Source organism: Mobula birostris, chromosome 23, assembly GCF_030028105.1.
Source record: "Mobula birostris isolate sMobBir1 chromosome 23, sMobBir1.hap1, whole genome shotgun sequence".
Lineage (NCBI taxonomy): Eukaryota > Metazoa > Chordata > Chondrichthyes > Myliobatiformes > Myliobatidae > Mobula > Mobula birostris.
Window position 1 is genome coordinate 46663364 of NC_092392.1, and position 6208 is coordinate 46669571.

A 6208-nucleotide genomic window follows, 5' to 3' on the forward strand; every position below is an offset into this window, starting at 1 on the left:
TCTGTGCCCTCCAGTTCTGGATATACCACCACAGGGAAAATCCTCTCCACATCCACCCTATCTAGTCCTTTCAACATTCGGTCGATTTTAATGAGATCCCCATGCATTCTTTTGAATTCCAGTGCGTACAGACCCAAAGCTGCCAAATGCTCCTCATATGTTAACCCCTTCATTCTCAGAATCATCCTCATGAACCTCCTCTGGACTCTCTTCAATGACAACACATCCTTTCTGTGATAGGGGGCCCAGAACTGTTGACAATACTCCAAATGCAGTCTGACTAGTGTTTTATAAAGGCTCTGCATTATCTCCTTGCTTTTATATTTGATTCCCCTTGAAATAAATGCCATCATTACATTTGCCTTCTTTACCACAGACTCAACCTGTGAATTAACCTTCTGGGAGTCTTGCATGAGGACTCCTAAGTTTCTCTGCACCTCTGATGTTTGAACCTTCTCTCCTTTTAGATAATAGTCTGCTCTATTATTCCTTTTACCAAAATGCATTATCATACATTTCCCAATTCTGTATTCCATCTGCCACTTTTTTGCCCATTCTTCCAATTTGTCTAGGTCCTGCTGCAATTACATTGTTCCCTCAGCACTACAAACCCCTCCGCCTATCTTTGTATCATCTGCAAACGTTGCTACAAAACCATCAATTGTCCCAATACTGACTCCCTAGGAACACTACTAGTCATTGGCAGTCAACCAGAAAAGGCCCCTTTTATTCCCACTTGCTGCCTCCTGCCTGTCAGCCATTCTTCTATCCTTGCCAGTATCTTTCCTGCAATGCCATGGGATTTTATCGTGTTAAGCATTCTCATGTGTTGCTCCTTATCAAATGTCTTCTGAAAATCCAAGTAAACGACATCCACTGCCTCTCCTTTGTTCATCCTGCTTGCTACTTCCTGGAAAAACAGAATCATCAGGCAAGATTTTCCTTCACAGAAACCATGTTAACCTTGACTTATTTTATCATTAATGTCCAGGTAGGCTGAAATATCATCATTAATAATATACTCCAATACTATCCCAACCACTGAAGTTAGGCTAACTGGCCTATAATTTCCTTTTTTTTTTGCCTTCCTCCCTTAAAGAGTGGAGTGACATTTGCAATCTTCTAGACACAATGAAGGTAAAAGCATTAAAGATCAAAAGTGTGTGGTTAAACTCTGTCTTGTTCATTGCAGTCCCGATCTGCTCACTCACTAAGTCAGTGGTTTCCAATCTTGCTTAATGGTATTGGTCCATGTTATGAAAAAAGGCTGGGAACCCCTGCACTAAAGAGCTGCAGACAGAATTGAACATTGGGCTATTATCCTTCTGATGGAAGATCAGTCAGTGATGAATCATCTGATTATGGCTGGGCACTGGATAGTGCTTTGAGGAGCTGATTGACCATCAACAACTGCAACCATAAGACAGAAGAACAGATTTAGGCTATTTGGCCTGTCGAGTCTGGCTCCGCCATTCAAACATGGTTGATTTATAAACAAGAGGAAATCTGCAGATGCTGGAAATCCAAGCAACACACACAAAATGCTGGAAGAACTCACCAGCCCAGGCGGCATCTATGGAAAAAAGTATAGTTGCCGTGGTGATAGGTGAAACCATGAGGGGGAGGGATGAAGTAAAGAGCTGGGAAGTTGATTGGTGAAAGAGATACAGGGCTGGAGAAGGGGGAATCTAATAGGAGAGGATAGAAGGCCATGAAGAAAGTAAAGTGGGGAAGAGCAGCAGAGGGAGATGATGGACAAGTAAGGAGAGAAGGTGAGAGAGTGAAAAGGGGTTGGTGATGGCATTTCCAGAAGTTTGAGAAGTCAATATTCATGCCATCAGGCTATAGGCCACCCTGTTCAAGTAAGGTGTTGTGCCTTCAACATGAGTGTGGCCTCATCATGACAGTAGAGGAGGCCATGGATTAACATACCGGAATGGGAATTAAAATGGGTGGCCACTGGGAGATCCCACTTCTTCTGGTGGACGGAGCGTAGGTGTTTGGCGAAACAGTCTCCCAATCTACGTCAGGTCTCACCGATATACAAGAGGCCACACAGGGGGCACCAGACACAATATATGATCCCAGCAGACTCACTGGTGAAGTATCACCTCACCTGGAAGGGCTGTTTAGGGCCCTGGATGGTAGTGAGGGAGGAGGTGTAGTTGCAGGTGTAGTACTTGATCTGCTTGCAAGGATAGGTGCCAGGAGGGAGGTCAGTGGGGTGGGGTGAATGGACAAGGGAGTCGCAGAGGGAGCAACCCCTCAGGAAAGCAGAAATTGGGAGGAGGGAAAGATTGCGTGGTGACGGGATACCGTTAGACATGACAGAAGCTCCAGAGAATTATGTGCTGAAACACTTTTCCTTTTCATCCACTCACACTGGTCCCTCTCTAGCTGTAAGGAGATGTTGAACAAGTTGCTCATCATCCTGGGTGAAGATCAGCTTTGAACAATGGACATGAAATTCCTTGATGCTTTTCCCACTGGAACTATTTCCACTTTCCCGCTGGACAATTCAGATACCTATGTCGGGATGCCATTTATCGACTGCAGCTCAGCGTTCTTAACACAATCATCCCTACAGTTTTGATCATAGGGCTCCAGAACCTGGGCCTCTGTACCTTCCTCTGCAACTGGATCCTCGACTTCCTAACCGGAAGATCACAAGCTGTGCAGATCAGAAATAAAATTTTTACCTCGCTGACGATCAACACTGGTGCACCTCAGGGAGGTGTGCTTAGCCCACTGCTCTACACTCTCTACACCCATGACTGTGTGGCTAGGCACAGCACAAATGTCATTTATAAATTTGCTGAAGATACAACTATTGTTGGCAAAATTTCTGATGATGAGATGACATACAAGAGTGTGACATATCAGTTAGTTGTGCGTTGTCGCAGCAGCAACCTCACACTCAATGTCAGTAAGACCAAAGAACTGATTGTGGACTTCAGAAAGGGTAAGCTGAGGGAACACACACAAGTCGTCAAAGAGGGATCAGAAGTGGAACAAGTAAACAAGTTCAAGTTCCTGGGTGTCAAGATCTCAGAGGATCTACTTTGCAACCAACATATCAATGCAGCTACAAAGAAGGTACGACAGCAGCTATATTTCATTAGGAGACTGAGGACATTTAGTACGTCACCAAAGGCACATGCAAATTTCTATAGATGTACCATGAGGAACATTCTAACTGGCTGCTTCACCATCTGGTATTGGTTGGGGCGGGGGAGAGGGTGGTGCTACAACACAGGATCAAAATAAGCTGAAGGGAGTTGCAAACTTAGTCAGCTCCGTCATGGGCACTGGCCTTCATAGCATCCAGGACATCTTCAAGGAGCGATGCCTCCGAAAGTGGCATTCATTATTAAGGACACCCATCACCCAGGCCATGCCTTGTTCTCATTGCTTCCATCAGGAATGAGGTACACAAGTGAGAAGGCACACATCCAATGTTTCAGGAACACCTTCTTCCCCTCTGCCATCTGATTTCTGAATGGATATAGAACCCATTGTCACGTGACCGGCAACAATGAATATAGAAATGAGTCAGGTTTTATAAACAAATAAACATTTATTAAACTCTGCTCAAAATTAGTAAAAAGATAAACAAACAAAAACCTTAACCGGAAGCAAACTGCTATGTGGCCATTTAACAAATCACCAAACTCAGTACTAGTCCTTAAAGCAATATATGCGAACACAGTTCTTAGAATGGTAAATTAGAACACAGTTCTTAGAATGATGAATTTGAAAGTCCAAGAGATTTATACAGTCAATTAGGAGAGACTTTCCTGAAGTAAAGAATTCCTCGAAGACTCGACATTACTGCCGATCCCAGCTGGAAACCGCCTTGTCCGCAGGACTCACGACGACAGAAATAAAATGGTTTAAAGGCACTGACCTTTTCCTCCGTAGGCTAGATACTGCACAACCTTTTCTGCTGCTTTTAGCAGAGGTTATCTCATGCAGATCACTCTTACTTGAACAAATTCAATAATGGTCACTCCACTCCAAAACCGCTGACTGACTCCTTAAGGTTCCTCTCTTCACTCTCCAATACTACTGAAAAGATACATCAACAAACCTGTCAGCGACTGGTGAAACTACCAGCCCAACACTTCTGTATGTTACAAAAGAAAGTAAGACACCGTTTTAAAATGAAACTGCGTCATAAAAAAAAGCGCAGCAATATGGAGTAACTGATGAACTTAATTTAAAGCTCAACTTGGAAAACTAACTGTGTCACCAGGGGTCTACCCTTATGTACACCTGTTGAGAACAGGTCATCAGGTGACCTCACGTCGGCAGGAAAATTTACATCATGTGACCTCCGCAAGACCATTACATCATCCTCATAAGACAGTCACAAGCTATCCATCAGGTATGTAATGCCATGAATACTACCTCACTAGTTTTTTTTTATTTCCCCCTCCTCACGTCACTAATGTAGTCCAAGGTAAGGGCAAGTGCTGATACAGTTTTGAACAAGTGTCGTCGCTGAGGTTGCCAGAGTGAAGTTGTAAGCAACATCAAACTGCCTTAGGGACCCCGGCTCTGGATTTCTGCCTCGGAGTTTACTCCCGAAGCCTTTTCCATGGGTGGGTATGGCCACAAGGCAGCAGAGGTTTAAAATCAGAATTTTCCTTCTCCTAGTCGGGCTGCCATCCAAGGCTGATGAGCCCCACCTGCCCGAAGCAACTGGTTTTAAGGGGCCAGTGGTCTGCCTTTGCCCCTTACTTTGTCAGTAGAAACAGTTCTGTTGAGCCTAGTAGCTAAGCCACACATGAAGGCCAAGAGTTGGACTTGGTTGTCAGAGGCTGTTAGTGACACACACCATTTGGAGCTCTTTATAGGTGGTGGGAGATTATCCCCACTACCACCCCAGCTATGACAACCTTAGGAAGCCATCACCCAGGTATATATATACTTATGTTAATTCACAGTCTTTTTCTCTATTATTATGTATTACACTGTACTGCAGCCGCAAAGACAACAAATTTCGTGACATATACTAATGATATTAAACCAGATTCTGATTCACCAGTACGGCTTTGCTGGAATAGTGACATAAACCTATTTGGCATGTCAAATTGATTGAATGGAAAAAGCTGTAAGATATTTCACACTGACTGTAGCTATTTTTTGTTTTAAAAGTTTGCAAAAAAACAAAATGTACCCTGAATGGACCGCATGACTACCTTCATAACTACAGATTATATTACATGGAAGAAGAGCAAGACTGACGTCAACACACTTCCTTCTTGCTATGAGCCACACTGAAAATGGATGAGTTTAATGCATTTCCACAGAAGAGATATTCACTGCACTGGCTGCAATCCAGTTCCGCCTGGGAAGAAGGAAGGTATGAACTGGCATACCACACACGGCAAAATTATCCCAGTGTGCAAGGGGACCTTTTGTAACACCAAAACCATACACTCTGAATCAGAATCAAGTTTATTATCTTCGACTTACTTGAAGTGAAACTTAATGCTATGTAGCAACAGTTCAGTTCAAATACATCAAACTACCTTTAATCTCCCACCTTTCAAACCAGAGAGCTGTAAGCATCCACGGTTGCAATGAAGCCAATGTAAGAGAAAATGGAATAAAGGCCAGTCAGATGACTGGATTACTATTGCCCACTTCAAACTAATTCAAACCCCAGTGTTCCTATATATTCTCTTTCAACTAAATGTCTTTCCAAGTCTTTCATTCTGATTGTGAGTATAACAGGCTGTAACTCTAAATAAGTAAAGAAATATTTATTTTTAAAAACTATGATTGTTTTCCCCTTATGTTTGAAAGTACTTATGCAGACATACTGCTGAGCACAATATAAAGAACAGGCATTTTTTTTTATTGCTGGGTATGCTCTTAAAAAGGAAAGGAAATGCACAGATGTAATTTAAGATTTACGTAACAAGACTACACTAGAGTCATAAAGCACAGAAAAAGGCCTTTTGGCCCATCTAGTCCGTGCCAAGCTCCTCCCATCCATGTACTTATCTAAACTTCTCTTAAGTGTTGCAATCAAATCCACATCCATCACTTACCCTGGCAACTCGTTCCACAGTTTTACCACCCAGTGAGTGAAGAAGTTCCTTCTCAAGTTCGCCTTAAGTATGTCACCTTTCACTCTTAACTCTTAAACTCTAGTTCTAGCCTCACGCAACCTCAGCTCCTTTGCCCCCACATTTTT